Here is a 22,686-nt window from a genome sequence, read left to right as displayed (position 1 = left end):
AACACTATCCTCCAGAAGGATGGATAGATCTGACCAAGGGTCACCTAGTATCGGGCGCAGAAGTCTAGAATAACCGGGTCGATTTCCAAGGGAGGAGATTCGACGGATTTATCAGGGCCCAGGGTGAATGGGTAAGTGTATATATAAAGGAAGCCAGCCTTAAAGTCAGTAATATTATCGTTGGGGCCGGGAATCTCTACCTCCACTGCCTTGTTCCATCGGCGGTCCTCCCTCACCTTGCTAGCATCGGTTATGATGCTAACATATCGAGACACGTGCTCACACCGACCCGACATAGAAGAGGGAGTCTCGATGACGAAATCCTTCGACATGTCAAGATCGGGTGGAGTTCATTGCTCTAAAGTGGGAACCAATCAGTTTTCTTCCTCAGGTAATCGGGATGACGATGCAGTATCATTCCGTCGGGGAACCGTCCTAGAAGTCCTAGCCATGAAAAATGGTAAAACCCTTCTATGAAAAGAAGGATGGATGTCAAATAGTAAAATTCTGATTCTTGGCCACCCAACGCTCCTTAGCCTGGACGGTCCAAGACCGAACGTGGTACAGGAACTTCTCGTCCAAACACCTGATCCATCTCGACAAATCTAGGACCACCTCCGGATGCCAAGCAGCGGCTGCAGAAAGAACAAAGAGGTTATTATGACGAACGAAAGAATAGTCGAGAAGCGGTTAAAGGGAAATTCTCTTACGTCGAGCATTCCACAGCTCTAGAAAAGGCATCCTCCGGGCCGAGATGATGTCTGAGGTCCTCACTCGGATGAACCTGCTCATCCACCGTCGGTCCTTCCCCTCATTAACGCTCGTGAAAAAAAAGACTTTTTGGACCAGTGGCGGAGCTTGATTAAGCCTCGATACAACCGAGGGCAGTACAGTTGGATCAAATGGCCAAGGGTAAAAACCTCACCTCCAACCCCTTCAGTGAAATGCCTAAGCATTAACACTATCCTCCAGAAGGATGGATAGATCTGACCAAGGGTCACCTAGTATCGGGCGCAGAAGTCTAGAATAACCGGGTCGATTTCCAAGGGAGGAGATTCAATGGATTTATCAGGGCCCAGGGTGAATGGGTAAGTGTATATATAAAGGAAGCCAGCCTTGAAGTCAGTAATATTATCGTTGGGGCCGGGAATCTCTACCTCCACTGCCTTGTTCCATTCGGCGGTCCTCCCTCACCTTGCTAGCATCGGTTATGATGCTAACATATCGAGACACGTGCTCACACCGACCCGACATAGAAGACGGAGTCTCGATGTCGAAATCCTTCGACATGTCAAGATCGGGTGGAGTTCATTGCTCTAAAGTGGGAACCAATCAGTTTTCTTCCTCAGGTAATCGGGACGACGATGCAGTATCATTCCGTCGGGGAACCGTCCTAGAAGTCCTAGCCATGAAAAATGGTAAAACCCTTCTATGAAAAGAGAGGAGGATGTCAAATAGTAAAATTCTAATTCGCGGACTTGTAAGAAGGGTGAAGATGGGAAGTATCTAGCAATCAGTGCATTTATAGGAATTGCTAGGGAAGTAGAAGAGACAAGCCTATGGCAGTTCGTGGGTTTCTCGATTATAGTATCTGATGGCGGCCCTGCACGGTTCTCTAGGGAATGGCATTTAATGCTCTTAGACGGTTGACGTCATGGAATTAAAGACCTCGAGACAACGATTCAATATCGTTTCCTATTACTTTGTTCTAGGAAACGTGGAGACTATCTGTATGCATTGAAATTAGGGGGATCTATTTCCTGCCATTAAGGTACATTCGGAAAGTCATGCCAGCATCTCGAGGCTATAGGATCACGATCGAGCACCCTCTCTCGAGGATCGTCCACGACCCTGTAGAGACTCCGAGGATCAGGAATTTGTCCGTGACCCAATGAAGGTTACGAAGACGGGGGACTCCCAAGGCAAGCGGCTAGAGTCAATAGGCACTAGTACCATACCTAGCCGTCCCATCCCCATGTTTTTACATTCAATGCACTTTGTACTATATGGTATTCCCTCTCTTATATAAGGGGAATCCATGCCACTTTGTAAAGGACTGATATTGCTCCATTTCTCCACAAGTGCAATAATATATATCTCTCTCTCTTTTCTTTCTAACTTATTCGTTCTCACTGGCCCGAGGTTACCTTGATATCCATCGTTTCCTTACTTGTTCTTCATCGTATAACTCAGTATTAGCCTTAAAGAGCCTTGTTTAATTATATCTTCAACTGTTATCCCATCCCCGACTATACCTGATAGCTCGAATTCGACCCTGACGTTGACCCCAAGGTGCCCCATCGACCAGACCTACACCTGGGCAGCAGGCCCTTCGGTTCGATTACTACCTTGTTTTATCTTGCATCTCGTTATTAAACTCCACATTATTAGCAACAACTGCTCTAACAACTACCTCGGGAATAGATCTCGTATTTTTAGAATCTTATTTACAAATTTAATTGTTGTTACCATTTTCATGGTAAACAAAATCCATGAATAATGTTGGGGAATTGGTCAAATCGAACGACATAACACAAAACTCAAAGTGCCCATATCTGGTCCTGAATGCTATCTTCGGAATATCTTCCTCCTTAGCCCTTACCTGATAGTACCCGAATCTCAAGTTTATCTTTGAAAAACACTTGGCACCTTGCAATTGATCAAATAAATCATCAATCCTTGGGAACGGGTACTTATTCTTGATTGTCACCTTATTCAACTATCGATAATCAATACATATCCGTAAGGAACCATCTTTCTTCCTCACAAATAACACAAGTGCTTCCCATGTTTATGTACTAGGTCTGATAAAGCCTTTTTCAAGAAAATTATTTAGTTGTTCCTTCACCTCTTTCAGCTCTGCGTGGGCCATTCTATAGGGAGGAATAGATATTAGATGAGTATCTAGTAGTAGGTCAATAGGAAACTCAATTTCTCGCTCTGGCGGGAGACCCAGAAGCTCATCGAGAAAAATATCAGGAAACTCATTAACCACAAGGATGAACTGAATGGTTGGTGACTCTACTTCCACATCCTGAACCCGAACTAAATGATAAATACATCCCTTTCTAATCATCTTCCTTGCCTTGAGATAGGAAATAAATCTTCCTCCCGGCGACACCGTATTACCTTTCCACTCCAAAATAGGCTCCCCTAGAAAATGAAATCGAACAACCTTTGATCTACAATCAATGTTGGCATGTCAAGAAGACAACCAATCCATACCGATTATAACATCAAATTCTACCATATCTAATTCGATTAGGTCAGTTATGGTAGATCGACTATGAACTACTATTATACAACCTATATATACTCGCTTAACTATCACTAAGTCCCCAACATGTGTAGACACCTCAAAAGGTTTAACCAATTCAGGTTTTATTCCAAACTTACTACAACCAACGGAGTAATATATGATAAGGTGGAACCTGGGTCAATTAGTGCATATACATCATATGATAAGACTGATAATATACATGTAACAACATCAGGCTATGACTCCTAGTCATGTTGTCCTGCCAATGCATAAATACGGTTCTGAGGATTGCTCGAGCTAGATGCTCCGCCTCTACCATGACTCATTGGTATGTGTGGACCTTACCTGTGTGTGTGTGTGTTTGGGGGGTACTGATGAGACGAACTAGCTACAGATCCCGCTGGCTGAGCTATGCTTGCATCACCTCTCATCGGATAATCCCTCATAATGTGGCCCGGATAAACACAAGTATAACAAATACCCAATCCCATATGGCACTGCCCGATCTGCTGCTTACCACACTGAGCACATCATGGCAAGGGCGGCCTCATCTGACTTGACTCACCCCTATACTGAGAACCTAAGGCCCGGAAATTCTAACCAGACCCTGAATATGTGGAACGATCAAATATCTTACCGCCAAAGTGAGGGGGTGCGCTAGCCGATGACTGGGCTGGATATCTCGGGTATTGTTGCCTTTAACCACCTCGAAACTCATCAGAAGTACCCGAAGACATCGCTCTCTTATTCTGGGCCCTATCATGCTGACGATCCATCCTCTACTTCTGCTTACGATCATCTACACCTTGAGCGAATGCCTGAATACGAGAAATATCCATGTCCGGCTGAAGTGAGACTGACATACAATCGTTAAGCAAGTGTGGCTCTAATCCCATCATGAACTGGTGAACCCCAATCTTCCATCTTAGATACAATAGTGGGAGTATGCCTAGCCAATGAATCAAACTGAAGACTGTACTCTCGAACACTCATGTTACCCTGCCGAAGGGTCAAGAACCTATCAACTCTGGCTCGCCTCATCTCTGATGGTAGATAATGACGAAGAAAAGCTTTTGTAAACTCCTGCCATATTGTTGGAGGGGTATTCTCACCTCTTGACAACTCCCAAGACTCGTACCAATTAACTGCAACATCTCGGAGTTTATAGAAAGCTAGCTCAACTGACTCAGTCGCAGTGGCCTTCATTACCCTTAACGTCCTCTGCATTCTACCAATAAATATCTGAGGGTCCTCGTTTGGATCTGCCTAGTGAATACCATAGGGTCTAAATTAATAAAGTCATGAACCCTCGCACTGACGGACCTATCTTCATGACCAATACCTACTTCCTAACGATGAGCTTGTGCGGCTACTAATCAGGTTAATAGCTGAATAGCATCCTCATCTCCTGACCCGGTGCATCCGGCTGAGGAGCTGGATGTACAAGGGCAGGAGCTGGAGCTGGTTCCACTCGGAACTCTTATGGAAAGGGGGGGTACATGAAGTCTAAGATAGAATCTCACTACGAGACTCTCCCCGAGCCCTGGTAACTCGTGGCAGTCGACAAGTAGTCTCACCATCCACAGACTTTCCATTCTATGTGGCTGTAGTCCTTGGAGGCTTTGCTAAAACGTAACATATCATTAGGAACATGAATTCTTATATCGCATGATCTAAGATAAATGAGAGAATAACATCCTATATGTCTTGTAGCCTTCTATCTATAAGTGTGGTGTACAACACACCCATAAACAAGACTCTACGTGACACGGTCTGTAGACAACCCTAGGACAGAACTGTTCTGATACAACTTTTGTCACGACCCACACCAATAGGCCGCGACGGGTGCCCGAGTCCTACCTATCGAACACCCATAAGCATGCGTCTAAGGTATGAACCTGAATGACGTCTACTGAATTACAAGAATAACATACAAAAAAGAAACCTGCCAAAAAGGCATATGTACATATACATGCGGAATACAGTGGGCGAGCCGGCAAGGCTGCTATAGACAAGTATATACCCAAAACTGAAAGCCGACAAGGCCACATACTATCTGACTATACATAACTATCTACAAACATCTAATAGAAATACAATTGTACAAAGACGGGACTAAGCCACATCATACCCATATATATATATATATATACAAGCATATCATACCAAAATCAAAAGCCGCTCTGGATCAAGTAGAGCACGTCAACTCTCGTTGATCAAGGATCCTAAGAAGGGGGACCGTCAGCTTGCCTACCTGCACCTACGGGCATGAACGCAGGCCCCGTGAAATATGGCGTCAGTACGAAAAATGTACTGAGTATGTAAGGCATAAAAATTAGTACATAAAAGACATAGATGAAACATGAAATAAAGAGATCCATCTGTAAATATGAATAACTTTGTAAATTCTAAAATATTTATAATGTCATGCACGTGCAAATAAATATTGTGTCATGTATAGGTATAGGTATACACAACACCATCAAGCCACTGAAGGCATCCCATAATATTGTCTCGGCCGCTATGGGAAACATCATCAACATATACCAACTGATCAGGTGGTGGTGCGTATATAATGTCATAACATTTTTCCCGTATCCCATATAAATATAATATACATATATAACGTCATCTGGTCATGGATCAATGTACATGTATAAATGCATGAAATTCATAAGAAATACATTAATTAGATTTTCTTGAAATGCCATAAAAATCAATATGCCTTTCGGATAAACTTTATCAAATACACATTTTTCTTAGACCTATGAACAAACGATAGAATAATAAGACTGTGACGACCCGACCGATCGTCTTAAAGATTAATGCCCCGATCCACTATTAACTACTTTTCCCGTATTTATTTCTGCTATTTTGAATTGTCGGGATGTTTTGTTTCGAGTTTAGGAGAGTTTTGGGAAACCTAGTCCCTAAATGAGAGCTTAAGTGTTGGAGATTTTACCGTAGTTAGAACAGTATGAAGACGACCTCGGAATGGAATTTCGATGGTTCTGTTAGCTCCGTTGGGTGATTTTGAGCTAAGGGCATGTTCAAATTATGTTTTGGAGGTCCGTAGCTAATTTAGGCTTGAAATGCTGAAAGGTCAAATTTTGATGTTTCCGGTTCTATAGTGAGATTTTGATCCGAGATTCGGAATGGAATTCCAAAAGTTGGAGTAGCTCCGTAGTGTTGAATGTGACGTGTGTGCAAAATTTCAGGTCATTCAAACGGGAGTTGGTAGACTTTTTGATCGAAAGCTTATTTTTAGATTTTTGGAGTTCTTAGGCTTGAATTCGTGGTTGATTCGTCATTTCGATGTTGTTTTAGGTGTTTTAAGGATTGGTATAAGTTTGGACAGGGGTATTGGACTTGTTGGTACCTTTGGGTGAGGTTCCGGGGGTCTCAGGATGATTTCGGATGGTTGACGGAAGGATTTTGAGTTTGGAGTTGCATCTGAAGCTATGACTACTATCATAACCGCATCTATGGTTGAGAGGCCACTGGTGCGACTCCCACAGATGCGGAATGCATCCGCAAAAGCGACAGATGAGGAAGGATCCCGGAACTGCAGAAGCGGCATATGTACCGTGTAGACATGTAATTTTTGACCCTCCCCGAGATTTTATTCTTTTTAGCATTTAAATACTTAGTTTAGGTCTAATATAGTTATTTCAACTAATTTTGACTCTTTTACATTATCTTTGGCACAAAAACGAAATTACAAAAAAAAAATAGTTTCATTAATATTTTGTAGTCATATTATTTTACTAGGATTTTTATTTTTACATAGTATTGAAAAATACCAAAAGAGTTTCATAGTGTAATATTATTTGTTTTAATTAATTATGATTAGTTTTATATTTTTATTTTATAAATTTATATCATTTTTCAAAAGGAAGAGTGAGTTTTTGGGTTAGTTTATCACATTTTTAATGAGATAGGTCCATTTTTAATCTTTTGGCCCAATTTTTAAGCCCAACAAGACCTAACCCATTACCCCTTCTTTTTTAAACCCTTACACCCCACCCCTAGGGTCTGCTTCTAGAACCTTAGACTAGAACACAAAAAAAAACTAACTGAACTTTAAGAACCCCAGGGGCGCCCATCTTCTTCTTGGAGAGGCTAGCTGAACCATAGTAAGAGAGACCCAAAAAGACTCCAAGCCATCAGCAGCCTGAACACGACCAAACTCACCGGAAAAGAGATCAGCGCCCATATCCTTCTCTCATCAAGCAAACGACCACCCATCGCCGCCTCTCCGTCAACCAGCCTCCCGCGCAGCAGTAAGTCCGGCGACAAACCAACAGCTTTCCACCTCTGGCCCTTCCAAAAACCAACGAAGAACAACCAGGTCAACATCGACCAGCTAACCCGCCAGCGACCCTGCCACCGCCGTTCCTCCGTTATGAACCAGCAGTAGCCTCCGCTGTCAACCAGCAGCATCTGCAAGCTGCGAAAGAAAAACGAAAAAACTTAAGAGGGTTTGCTGTTAGTGTTCATTCTTGAATTCATAGAAGAACAAGTTTCGTCATGATCTAGAAAGAAGATAATGTATATCATCCTTTTAAGAATTACAAATAGCTTGAGTCTCCTAACATCTGATAACAAAGTGAGAACGAGAGGATGAGTTTGGACTAGAGTGTCCCAGTTATCCCTAGCCTCACGAAGGCATTCTCAGTTTCGAGCTTGGGGGCGTCCGTACGAGGTTTCCGATCCAGGTTCGTAGGCTTGAAGCAACCACTGATGTGCACTTGATTTGGAGTTTTACTGTTCAATATAAAAGAGGGAGTCATCTAAGGTTCAATCTTTCTCTTTCCTTTGTTTTTTTGGGTTTATCTCCGTGAGTTGTTTGCGTTTGTTTACTGTTCATGCTTCAATGGTTGTTTTGTGAACTACTTGCAAATTTCGGCTTCAGATTCCTTTGAGTTTTGTTTTGTTTGGAACTTTAATTATCATCTATTTTGTATTAAAGCTTAAGTTGAATGGAGACATTAAGTGGGGTTGGGGATAATTGTGATTAAGTGGTATTGATTTGTACGTCATTTAGTAAATAAATTAAATAATAGACTATAAGCTTGTAAATAAAATCTAATATTTAGGCATGTGTTGATTTTTATTAATTTCGTTTATTTACTTGCCAAAAATCAGTAGTATACATAGGTTCGCTAACACGGGTAGGCAAACCTTAGGATTTTGTTAGTTTCGAGGCGAGAGGTCGTTCCCTTAGTTAAATTTACCCGGGGAATATCCCAAGAGATTTGTATATATTTTATTCCGAGGAATGCCCCGTAGAACTTTGTAATGAGAAGTCAAAAGTAGAACTTGTAGTGTTTTATTCTCGTTTTCTATTTTCTTTTATTAGGCGGGGACGACCTCGAGCCTCATGTGTGTTTATTTTATTTTTTCGTGATTTTACCTCAACTTGAATATTTTAGAAGCCAACTTGATCGAGTTCGCAACCGTACTAGTTACGGGACTCGGGGAATGCCTAACACCTTCTCCCCGAGTCAAATGAACACCTTACCCGATTCTCTAGTGCGGACTTAGTTTTAGAGTCTCAAATGTTTTAAAAGGAAAAGTCATTTTAAAAGAAAAACGGTGACCTGGCACACCAAAATCAAAGTCAGGTGGCGACTCTGAGTTATTTTCCTTTTGAATACAATATTTGTCACTTTCAAAATTGAAAACCTTTTTCAAGATTTTCACTAAATCTTTTTATTCTTTTTAAGAGGGTTTGGTGAGTTTGATAAAAAGGGGGTGTGACATACCGCACCTGCGAGACCGCAGATGCAGATTCTAGGTCGCAGGTGCGGCGGAGAGGTTTTAAGTGAGAACCGCAGAAGTGGTATAGCAGATACGATGGGTGGACCGCAGATGCGGGATTGCTGGACAGAACATATAAATAGTTGTCTTTGTAAATTTGAGCTATTCTTTCACCATTTTCATCCGGGAAGTGAGCTTTTGGGGAGATTTTTGAGAGGAAATTCAAGGGAACTTCGAGGAGGTAAGATTATTGGAACCTAAACTCGTTATTGAGGTGATTTTTATCATTATAAACATGAAACTTTAAGGAAAATCAGCGGTAATTTGGGGGTTAGGGCTTGACTAATTAGAGACCTTTAAGGGACCATATGAGGTCCAATTTTGGTACTTTTGGTATTACTGAACTCGTGATAGTGTGAGGATTCTGGAAATGTAAATTTTACTTGATTCCAAGATGTGGGCCCGAGGGGCGTTTTGGTCATTTTACCTAATTTCGCGTATTAGCTTAGAATTTCTTTGTAGAATCAGTTACTTGAAATGTTATTTATATTATGAAATTGAATTGAATAGATTTGGTCCACTTGGAGTCGAGTACTCGTGGCAAGAGCATGGTTTCAGATTGATTTGAGCTGGTTCGAGGTAAGTGGCTTACCTAACCTTGTGTGGGGGACCTTCCCCTTAGGATTTGGTATTATTGATAATTGAAATGCCTTGTACGGGAGGTGATGAGTGCGTACTTGTGCTAATTATTGGAAATCTGGTTTTCATTAAGTAATTACTAGTATGTTTCCTTTCATGTTTTTATTACGTGCACTATTTAGTCTGTTGTTAGCTTAGGAAAGCATGCCTAAGTGATTTAATTGCTTTATTTGCTCAAACTGCTTTACCTGAATTATGTACAACATGCTAGGCTAGAATTACTTGTTTTCCCTAGTATGAAAATTTGACATTTCTGAATATTTTCCTGTTGCTACTGTGTATTTACATTGGGACTACGAATGTGGGATTCCGGTAGCTTCCCCTTGTCTGTTTACATTTGGGACTACGGATGTGGGATTCCGGTAGATCCCCCTACACAGTTATATGGAACTACGGGACTGTACCCGGCAGATTCCCCCAGTACTGGATATTTACATTTGGGACTACGGAACGGGATTCCGCTAGATCCTCGCGTACTATGAGCTGGACTACTGGACGGTATCCTGAGAGATCTCCGATTGTTATTTTTGGTGCTGAGTCGTACTTCTTTCTGTGTTTACTTTGCCTCTATAATAGTTGTTGTTGTCCTTTATATCCTGTATTACTTTTACTGCGGTACTTATTTATACTGTTCTATTCTACACTGTCGAACTTTATATTTTATTTAACCTCAGTAGGGCCCTGACCTTCCTTGTCACTACCCGACCGAGGTTAGGCTCTGCACTTACTGAGCACCGCTGTGGTGTACTCATGCCCTTTCTGCGCATGTTTTTCATGTGCAGATCTAGGTACTTTGACTCAGTCCTATCACCCTTGAGGCGTGGCGACTGATCTAGAGACTTCGAGGTATATATGCTGCGTCCGAAGACCGAGGAGTCCCTTTCCGTTCTTTCTTGTAGTGATAGCCCTTCTATTTTCTTCTATTGAGGGAGACATTCCGGAGTTAGAGCATTTTTATTATATACATAGCTTGTGATTCATCGATTTCCGGGTTTTGAAAAAATGTATTGGTTTTAAGAGTTAATATTGTGTATGCTGAGCGGCACTTTTAAACGTTGTTTTATTACTCTATTTCTGTTTTAAATAGTTTTCTTCCGCAAATTTGGTTTATTTTTTGCATTTTAGGCTTACCTAGTCGTAGAGACTAGGTGCAGTCATGAGGGTTCACGGAGGGCGAACTGGGGTCGTGACAAAGACTTATGGGAGAATAAGAATATACACATCTCTAGCATTTCTATGAATAGAGTAATCTATAGAAGTTGTGCATTTGCTCGTTTCGTTTATGTCGTGTAGATCATGCCAAAAAGAAAGAAGGGATAGCCTTAACATAACTGGAGTAGGGAAATATCCGTATAATATTCTTGGAAAAGATTACACCGTACTCCTTCAAAACCGCAAAATTTTACGTTGCTACGGTTCTAACAATTCTCGTTGGAATTATTTGCAAAATTTTGTTGGAAGCTAATGACTACTTAGTCATATGTTTCCAAAATTTCGTTGGAAGCCAATTTCGTTGGAATTGTTTGCAAAATTCTCGTTAGCGTCTGTTCTTGAGTATTTGTGAATCACAATTCGCTTTTGAATTTCACTGATCAAAAAATGAACTAAACCTTTTAAAAGAGACCCAAATTTTTAAAAGAGACCAAATGTTATATTCACCTTGAGTGTTTACGCATTGAAGTTAGTCGTAGAGACTAGGTGCCGTCACGAGAGTTCACGGAGGGCGAACTGGAGTCGTGACAATAACTTATGGGAGAATAAGAATATGCACATCTCTAGCATTTTTATGAATAGAGTAATTTATAGAAGTTGTGCATTTGCTCGTTTTGTTTGTGTCGTATAGATCATGCCAAAAAGAAAGAAGGGATAGCTTTAACATAACTGGAGTAGGGAAATATCCGTATAATATTCTTGGAAAAAATTGCACCGTACTCCTTCAAAATCGCAAAATTTTACGTTGCTACGGTTCTAACAATTCTCGTTGGAATTGTTTGCAAAATTTTGTTGGAAGCTAATGACTACTTAGTCATATGTTTCCAAAATTTCGTTGGAAGCCAATTTCGTTGGAATTGTTTGCAAAATTCTCATTAGCGTCTGTTCTTGAGTATTTGTGAATCACAATTCACTTTTGAATTTCACTGATCAAAAAATGAACTAAACCTTTTAAAAGAGACCCAAATTTTTAAAAGAGACCAAATGTTATATTCACCTTGAGTGTTTACGCATTGAAGTTAGTCGTAGAGACTAGGTGCCGTCACGAAAGTTCACAGAGGGCGAACTGGTGTCGTGACAATGACTTATGGGAGAATAATAATATGCACATCTCTAGCATTTTTATGAATAGAGTAATTTATAGAAGTTGTGCATTTGCTCGTTTCGTTTGTGTCGTATAGATCATGCCAAAAAGAAAGAAGGGATAGCTTTAACATAACTGGAGTAGGGAAATATCCGTATAATATTCTTGGAAAAGATTGCACCGTACTCCTTCAAAACCGCAAAATTTTACGTTGCTACAGTTCTAACAATTCTCGTTGGAATTGTTTGCAAAATTTCGTTGGAAGCTAATGACTACTTAGTCATATGTTTCCAAAATTTCGTTGGAAGCCAATTTCGTTGGAATTGTTTGCAAAATTCTCGTTAGCGTCTGTTCTTGAGTATTTGTGAATCACAATTCACTTTTGAATTTCACTGATCAAAAAATGAACTAAACCTTTTAAAAGAGACCCAAATTTTTAAAAGAGACCAAATGTTATATTCACCTTGAGTGTTTACGCATTGAAGTTAGTCGTAGAGACTAGGTGCCGTCACGAGAGTTCACAGAGGGCGAACTGGAGTCGTCACAATGACTTATGGGAGAATAATAATATGCACATCTCTAGCATTTTTATGAATAGAGTAATTTATAGAAGTTGTGCATTTGCTCGTTTCGTTTGTGTCGTATAGATCATGCCAAAAAGAAAGAAGGGATATCTTTAACATAACTGGAGTAGGGAAATATCCGTATAATATTCTTGGAAAAGATTGCACCGTACTCCTTTAAAACCGCAAAATTTTACGTTGCTACAGTTCTAACAATTCTCGTTGGAATTGTTTGCAAAATTTCGTTGGAAGCTAATGACTACTTAGTCATATGTTTCCAAAATTTCGTTGGAAGCCAATTTCGTTGGAATTGTTTGCAAAATTCTCGTTAGCGTCTGTTCTTGAGTATTTGTGAATCACAATTCACTTTTGAATTTCACTGATCAAAAAATGAACTAAACCTTTGAAAAGAGACCCAAATTTTTAAAAGAGACCAAATGTTATATTCACCTTGAGTGTTTACGTATTGAAGTTAGTCGTAGAGACTAGGTGCCGTCACGAGAGTTCACGGAGGGCGAACTGGAGTCGTGACAATGACTTATGGGAGAATAAGAATATGCACATCTCTAGCATTTTTATGAATAGAGTAATTTATAGAAGTTGTGCATTTGCTCGTTTCGTTTGTGTCGTATAGATCATGCCAAAAAGAAAGAAGGGATAGCTTTAACATAACTGGAGTAGGGAAATATCCGTATAATATTATTGGAAAAGATTACACCGTACTCCTTCAAAACCGCAAAATTTTACGTTGCTACAGTTCTAACAATTCTCGTTGGAATTGTTTGCAAAATTTCGTTGGAAGCTAATGACTACTTAGTCATATGTTTCCAAAATTTCGTTGGAAGCCAATTTCGTTGGAATTGTTTGCAAAATTCTCGTTAGCGTCTGTTCTTGAGTATTTGTGAATCACAATTCACTTTTGAATTTCACTGATCAAAAAATGAACTAAACCTTTTAAAAGAGACCCAAATTTTTAAAAGAGACCAAATGTTATATTCACCTTGAGTGTTTACGTATTGAAGTTAGTCGTAGAGACTAGGTGCCGTCACGAGAGTTCACGGAGGGCGAATTGGAGTCGTGACAATGACTTATGGGAGAATAAGAATATGCACATCTCTAGCATTTTTATGAATAGAGTAATTTATAGAAGTTGTGCATTTGCTCGTTTCGTTTGTGTCGTATAGATCATGCCAAAAAGAAAGAAGGGATAGCTTTAACATAACTGGAGTAGGGAAATATCCGTATAATATTCTTGGAAAAGATTGCACCGTACTCCTTCAAAACCGCAAAATTTTACGTTGCTACAGTTCTAACAATTCTCGTTGGAATTGTTTGCAAAATTTCGTTGGAAGCTAATGACTACTTAGTCATATGTTTCAAAAATTTCGTTGGAAGCCAATTTCGTTGGAATTGTTTGCAAAATTCTCGTTAGCGTCTGTTCTTGAGTATTTGTGAATCACAATTCACTTTTGAATTTCACTGATCAAAAAATGAACTAAACCTTTTAAAAGAGACCCAAATTTTTAAAAGAGACTAAATGTTATATTCATCTTGAGTGTTTACGCATTGAAGTTAGATAGCCACTAATCTTCATATGACTACTTAGTCATTGGCTTTGCGAGCTTCCTTGCTGCCACGTATTATCTTATAATTTAATAATTAACTAGGTAATGTCTCGTTATCCGATAATTAATTAATTACCCGCATAATAAAAAATTATCTAAAATTACTACTCATTTTTAATATACTTTATACATCATATTATCACGATCATATGATACCTTGTACGGTACTAGTCATACGCATCGGGTATTATCACTCGACCCATATTTTATCCCAAATCGACAACCTTTAATGAAACCCGTTTTCTTTAATTTGTATACCCTTTATCCTTCATGATATTTACTTATCGCTTGTTATAAATAGCATAAATACGTTAACCTCAAGATAACATCATCCCCGAGTCGACATCAATTAATTGAAGACGAAACTTTTAACGTACGAAAACGCGAGATGTAACAACAGCCCGCGCCCATCGGCAACTGCGACGCCCAAATAAAATTAATTTTTGTTTTGGCGCTCTGATTGGCGACCGGCGCACCCCCGAGCGCCCAAAAATGCGGCCATTTTTCTGATGGACAATCTTTAATGAAACATTTATGACTTTTTATAGGAACATCGAAATGGCGAACGATTTGAAGCGTTAGAAACTCGACTTCAAGGGTTTTCTTTTGATATATAGATAAAATTTCAATTTATTTTATATTGATAAATATGCTCATTGAGTCCAATTCTGTATTGTTTTATATCTTGGCGTACGGTCATTTGTTCCACAACAGACATGTGTCGCTCAGTATTTTGAGGCAAACGGAAAACCGCCACACCGGCACTCCTAATCCCCTAGGAGACGCTTGAGCTTAGGGGGTAGAAACGTCACACTCTTTGTTACCATTTTCTTAGAAAAAGAATCAGAAAGATTTTGTTTAAATAGCTTCAGATTTATTTCATTCCCTCCGAAAATACACAGAAGAAAATAATTATAGTATTTCAGTGAAACTTGTGTCTTGCGAGGCAAACAACCATGCAAACAGATTTCAAACAAATATGTAGGCTATGGCATTTGTCTTAGCACAAAGTATCTGTTACAAATATTGTTGAAATAACCAGATATTACATGAGATGAAAGTTACGTGTGTAGACGTCTAATATTGTTGTCATACTTCCTATAGTTCTTCCTCCACCCCCCCCCCCCCCTTTAAGCACATTCTTGACTTTGGCCCAGTAATAGCGTGTGAACAAGTCTATAAAAAGAAAATAAAAAATGACTAATTAATGATAACTATTCATTAGAATACTAAGAATCCTTTTTATAATATATCTCTGTGACTCTGTCCTTGATCTGACATCGTGAAGGTTTCCGTGACATTAGCAATGTCCTAACTAAAACATCAAATCCTAGATTATTATGAAGGAAAAAAAAAGTAATCGAAAAAAAATTTAACAAGAGGACCCACGAGGGATATCCTTGTAATCTTCTGCACCTCATCATGAACGATTGAACTCGTGAACTTATCTCTAATTCTAGAGAAGGGTATTGCATGAGTTGTTCTATCAGGTCAACTATATATGGGGACAATGCTTAATACTACTATCATTTTTATGTGTTCTAGTATTATCTTCCCACTTATCACCAAAAAAAAAAGGAAAATAAAAGAGAGTGAGAATATAACCAATACTAAATATTTAAATATAGATTTACCTTGTGTAAACTGAGAATGTAAAAAAAAAAAAAAATTGACTCAGCATGTTTGTGTAATTCTATAACATGTTGTAGTTGGTAAGCTTTCTATTCCTATCGAGGGTCATTTCCGAGTACATGATTTTTGATAGAAGAGTGTGGAAGTCAAGAATTAGGGTAGACGTTTAGTAGTAGTCGAGCGTATTTCTTTTACATACATGTAGTATCAATATTATTCTCGGACTTTCTTATACTTTGGTTTTTATTGCTACCGATTGTTTTTTTTTGTTGCGGTTATCTTATTAGCTTCTTATTGTTATTGTTTCTTGTTGCCGTTTCTTTTTCATGGCTTCTCCATTACTGTGTTTCTTTTAAACAATATTGTAACTATGCTTTTCCTGAACCGAGAGCTATCGAAAATAATCTCTCTACCTTCACAAGGTAAATGTAAGATCTGCATACACACTACCCTCCTCGGACCCCATTTGTAAGATTACACTGAGTTTATTGTTGTTGTTGTGGGTAAGCAATACCACTTTTTGAGTTTTAATTTAATATACATCAAGCGAAAAGTTTTAATACGATTAGCGGATAATCTGTGTTAGTCTCAAAGTTATTAATCCAACCTATTGTGAATAGTCACATGTTTTTATCTTTTAAAAAATGTGATAATGTAAGATATCTTATGCGATAAACTCCATTAATTATGGTAATTAACTGATAACATGATACTGTAAAACATTCGTTTATATTGTCGGTATATTGAAATTAAACAGAGACATGAATGAGAGTAACTTTTGTTAATCCAACATTCTATATTCTTTCACTAATTTGAGTCCAAGTGTAGTAAAAAAAGAGAATGTTTGTCTGAAGGAATTCTCTGCTGCATTCAATTCCAAATCCCTGGAAAACTGGTTAATCCATTATTTCAACCTTTCCCATTAGAGAATGTATGTGCTTTCATTTATTACGAATTTTCATTTTTTTTTTAACTTTCCAAATGAACCTACGTACTCTTAACTTTACCAGAATGGAAAATTTGTACTACTCTATGGAACAGGAGGGATTTGTCATCTAATATTGAAATGTACGGAACACATGGACCGTATATTGGCAAAAGATTGTGACAGTAGTAAGTGGGGTATTTCCTGTTTCCAAACCACAGATTCATACCTCTTGACCCACTCCCTTATTAATATCCTTAGTTGTCATTATTGACTAAGGTGTACTCTCTGCATCCATTGCTCATTCATGACATTGACACAAACTGAAAAAAAAAATCGCATTTTAATGATGTGGCCGTGCTTATTAGGCAACAATATCTTAGGTGACAGTTTTGTTATAATTTCTGGCACCAAAATTAATGAGTTTTCAGTGATTCTCATTTTATGGAAAATATAAGGATATTTTATTGTCTGGTAACACAATTTAGTTTTATAATTTTACTGCTAAAAATGCTTAATTTGATGACCATTCCTGAAATTAATCCCAGCATGGTTTTTTTTTCCCCGAAGACATACTCTTTATGTTAGATTCTTGTTCAAAAGACATCTGATGTCTAAAGAAAATAGAATAGTTCAGTGATATTCCAAATATATAGTCTCTTACATTTATTTACATACTTTTTTCTTATTTCAAAACTAAGGACCCGGTTGGCTATAGATTTTATCAAAATATATTTGGCGTTTTTTTGGCAAATACATGTTTGTCTAGATTTTATCTACATTTTGGCAAATTTTCAAAATCCAAAACTAGCTCGAGAGCTGATTTTGGCCCAAAATATCACTATTACATTTTTTAAAAATTGCCTCAAATTTTTGTATTTTATAATAGAGCCCACCATTTTATTATTTTGTAACAATTCTGCTTCGTCTTCTCGGTCACCTGATAGTGTATTATATAGTTTATTATAAAAATAATAATTTTGTACCAAATATATTTATGTTCAGGACAATAGTTTGCGATAATATAATGAATGTTATTGATAAAGGCACTCTTGGGTATTTGTGATAGTTTTTAGAACTTATCGGTATAAGTCATGTTTCATGTTTTTTTTTTAAAAAAGGTGAAATATGTTTTGAAAATTTATGTCCAAACACATTTTCATCTTCAAACCAAACTTCATCCAAATTAAATTTTTTAAAATAAATTTTGGAATCTATGGCCAAACCCTAGCCAAGTAGTTTAAGATGACAATACTCAAGAACTGTCATAATTCATTTATGAAGAGACTACCTCAAGTTTTGGGCACTGAATATGAAAGTGAAGGACAAAGTACCAATCCAGATGGAAGCTGTGGGGATGAATCCAATTTAATCCATACAATAATAGGCATCCATATACTTAGGAGTTGGTACAATTTAATAGGAGGAGCAGAATTTAAACAATATCGGTTGTGAATTGAAAATGTGAATTTTAAAATATCATACAAATAATTTTTACTTAGTTAAAACTCATATATAAAGTTCGAACCAGTCTTGAATTCTGCCCAAATCCGGGTATTCAAGCAGTGCATTTTGTATATGTTTGTAATGCAAGTTGCTGAGCTGGGGACTCTATTTAGGAGAAGGTGAATATTTACCAAGTCCTTTGATGGAAACATTAAAGACATGGGTCCCTAAAACCATAGCAAATCATTACAAAAGAATTTGCACTCAATAGTTGGAGATTACATAAAATAAAATAAAATAAAAGGGAGTTGTGGGGTGTCCTCATTAATTTAGAATATATGATATCATTCTTTGTCGGTCCTTCCCTTTTACAGTATTTTAAAGCTTTAGCTGAGAAAACGATAGTACCATTTTCTTGAAGTTAAAAGTTTTCCACCCTTCTTTTCATCTAAAAGTTCTCCTAATGAACTTCAAATCTATTCTAGAAAGCACAAAAAACTTGATTCTGATTGTCATGATGGTGGCGTTGAAAAATGGCTTTATACTAATTACTCTCTCTCTGTTAATTATAAAGAGTCAATTTAACTAAACTTTGAAACTAAATCAAATTAGTTCAACTTAGTATTTAGAATTAAAATTTAAATATATAAAAATTACACGAAAAATACTATAAGTTATAATTTTTCTTATATTAATATGATAACAAAATATATTTTACAATGTTGGTCAAACTTCACGTAATTTGACTTTCGATAAGCGAAATGTGTCATCTAAATTGAAACGACGGAGTAATATGCTAAATACATGTCAATAGGCAACTCTGGAATTGAGGGGACGTTTAGGTCGTGGCACAACTTTTCCTTAATTTGCTTGTTTATGTTTTCCATTTCGTAATACTTTTATTGAATTTTCATTAAAACGTTGTAATATGTGATTGTATAATGTCTTTTGATATATAGATGCTAACACCAAAAATTTGAATTCGGGCATGGACCAAGAATGTGACTAGGTCTTCGTCTAATCAGACATTGATCTTATATTTTATCATAGGACCATTTGTACATAGAGTGAACATCACCAAACAATATTCAACATCAGACATCTTAATCTTTTACAATATATCTTATTTCTAATGTTGATCATTTGGAAATTGTTAGTTGATGAATTTGGCTGCTAGATTTTACCTATCTCGACCGGTTCAAAATTTTAGGTAACAATTGCGGTAGCATATTGCCATCGTAACTAGTTCGAGGCACGTTTGGATCTAGAAAGTTTGCTATGGGTTCGGCAGAACTCAATATTTGTATTAAGAATTCAACGAAATATATATAAAAATTAAATTCATAATCCTAATGTCACTCTTCTAGAATATAATTAGAGCCATGAAGTTAAATCTTGACTAGGAGTGACAAACGGACGGGTCGAGTCGGGTCGGATATGGTTCGGGTCGAAAACGGGTAATGAAAAATGGATAAATTATCTGACCGACCCATATTTAATACGATAAAAAATAGGTTAACCGGTGGATAATATATGCATATGATCACTTTTGGGAGAATTCTTAGTCTCCCTAACTTGAGGAACATCCAATTTGAGGCTTTACAAATGTAAAAGTTAGACACAGTAGTTATCTATTAGTTATCCATTAGTTTTCATTTTCTAAATGGATAATATGGTTATTATCCATATTTGATCCGTTTTTAAAAAGTTCATTATCCAACTCATTTTTAGTGGATAATATAGGTGGTTACTGTTTTCCTTTAACCATTTTGCCACTCATAATCTTGACTTCGCCTCCGATTTGGATCCTTGTTCTTATATCCTTAACATTCAAGAGAAAATTCATAATTTTTGGAAAACTAGTTTGGTTTTTGCGGGTTGGTGTTAAGGAGCTCTCAAATCATTAGGCATCATTTTACTAACTATATTTGTTTTAAGAAAATTTACAGAAGGGGCCAACTAAAATTTTGCGGTGTTTATGGCTCCGAACGAGGTTGGAAGACTGGTGTTGATTTGTCACATATCAGTACTATATGGGGAAGTGCACATAGTTTTAAAAGAAGCAGAGGATGTCTTCTTCAACGTGTGGCTATGATTTATTAGTGAAAGTAGCACCAAAATCTTAATTAGAGGTCCACCTATGGAAACCTAAGTCTGTTTCTTTGTGTTGTGATTGAAGTGTAGCTGTACCATGTACGATCATAGAAAGGGAGATCTGAGATTTATCCTAACGTTTGATTGGAGACAAATATCATAAGATAAATGAAAGCATAATATAACAACAGTAACATGAGGATATAACATTAAAGATATAATTAAAATGTTAAGGAGATTATGGTACCTTTATTTGGTTGAAACACTATAGGCTATGTATGATCTTGATTTCATTTGAGCTATTTTATGTTATTATTCGTGTCTTCATCATCCAAGATGTAAAAAAAGAATTACGAATAAAAGTAAAAATCTATTAGAGATTTAATAGGTTGTTGATCCCTCGAGAGGTGCTTTAGGACTTCAACGTCAAGGAATTATACTTCTATATAGAACTATGTATAAAAAAATATTAATAACTCCTGTTAGGGGTTTGCTAACCGGTTACAGAGTAAGTTATTCATGTACTAGAGATAACATAACTAATACGTACCATATTTGATAGCCTTTAGTTGCTTTGTACAAAAGTCAACATAGAGGTATAAGTGATATATGAACAAGTTATACAACAAATCCAAGTATTATATATGCAAGGTAGAATGAGGAATAACTTATAATACATGTATAGTAATACGTGGATTAAACAATCAAATGACCAACAACCTCCTATATTTATTTTAAATTACACATTGTATAATTGACATAAATAAACATTCAATAAAATCTAATCTCTACATTACAATCCATATTACTAATTCATACATTACTAATATTTCCTTATATAACTAATCCCTCGTAAGAAAACCACGCATACATAATCCTACATAACTAAACCCTTCATGTTTAATCCCTACATAACTATGTATAACTAATCCTTATATAACTTGTAATGACCTGATCGGTCGTTTTGAGCTTTTGCATTTCACTCGCTAGTTCTCGGGCATGACTAGCCCCGTGAGATGTATTATGACTTATATAAATTGTCAGTTTTGGTTTTCAGGATAATCGGAATAGATTTGGAAGAACAATTCTCAGTTTGAAGCTTTCAATTTGAAAGGTTTGACTTTTTAGTATTCGATCTCGGATTTGGATTTTTATAATTTGGTTGGCTCCGTTAGGTGATTTCGGACTTAGGAGCACGTCCGGAATGTATTTTGGAGGTCCGTGGTAAATTTAGGCTTGAATTGACGAAATTGAAAATTTGATATTTTTCGGTCAGAAGTGGAAATTTTGATATCTGGGTCGGAATGGAATTCCGAAAATTGGAGTAGGTCTGTTGTGTCATTTGTGACATGTGTACAAAATTTCAGGTCATTCGGACGAGGTTTGATAGACTTTTTGATCGAATTCAGAATTCAGAAGTTTTGGAATTCTTAGGCTTGAATCCGAGGGTGATTCGATGTTTTGATATTGTTTTGAGCGTTCCGAATGTTGGAACAAGTTTGAATGATGTTATGGGATATGTTGGCGTGTTTGGTTGAGGTCCCGAAGGCCTCGGTGAGTTTCCGGGTGGTTTCGGACCATTCCTAGGCCATTCCTAGTTGCTGGTTTTTGGCTTCAGGGGTGTATAGTGCGTTAGCATAGATCTGACCGCGTTAGCATAGAGAAAATTTGGAAAAATGGAGTTGTGCTATGCGATCGCATAACTCTTCCCGTGATCGTATAGAGTAAAATTTCTATTGCACTGACCCGACTTTGGAAGCTTATATCTCACAATTTATAAGGAATTTGAAGATGATTCAAAAATGAAAGTTGATGTCTAGTTTTCGGAAAGTTAAACTAATTGTAATTTGGTGTTTTGTACAAAATGTTATGATCATTACACTAGAGGCTGTCCGGAAGAGTTGGAGAAGGCTGTTGGAAAAATTTGTTCTACGTGATCGCGGGGGAATGGTCGTGATCGCACAGGGTAAAAGAAGGGCTGGAAAATTTTGTGCTTTGCTATCGCATTAGTTTTTATGCGATAGCATAGGGTAAATGCCTGGGCAAATTATTAAGTACTCTATTTCGAGGATTTCGGCCATTTTTGCATTTTTGGAGTTGTGGAGCTCGGATTGAGGCAATGTTTGAAGAGATTTTCAGAGGATTGATTGAGGTAAGTATTCTTCATCCAAATTTGGTTAAATCTCATGATTATGTCTTGATTCTTATCATTTAATTTGGGAATTTGGGGTGAAAATTGGGAAAAATATAGGAAGGTTTGGAGAGTTGATTTTAGGAATTTGGATGGCCATTTGATGTCGGATTTTGGTGAATTTGATATGGGTAGACTCGTGAGCGAATGAGTTTTTCCGTTTGTAATTTTTATTGGATTTCGAGACGTGGGC

The 22,686-nt window shown here is 37.5% G+C and overlaps 1 long non-coding RNA gene across 1 annotated transcript; it reads left to right on the top strand.

Annotated features, from left to right (window-relative positions):
• Positions 1-7,286: 7,286 nt before the first annotated feature.
• Positions 7,287-10,805, top strand: LOC142172923 (uncharacterized). Its single transcript, XR_012702151.1, has 3 exons — positions 7,287-8,057; positions 9,593-9,661; positions 10,504-10,805. It is a non-coding gene; the product is annotated as an uncharacterized LOC142172923 (long non-coding RNA).
• Positions 10,806-22,686: the final 11,881 nt, after the last annotated feature.

The sequence above is a fragment of the Nicotiana tabacum genome, chromosome 18, assembly GCF_000715075.1.
Source record: "Nicotiana tabacum cultivar K326 chromosome 18, ASM71507v2, whole genome shotgun sequence".
Taxonomy (NCBI): Eukaryota; Viridiplantae; Streptophyta; class Magnoliopsida; order Solanales; family Solanaceae; genus Nicotiana; species Nicotiana tabacum.
This window is presented reverse-complemented; position numbering and strand designations above follow the sequence as displayed.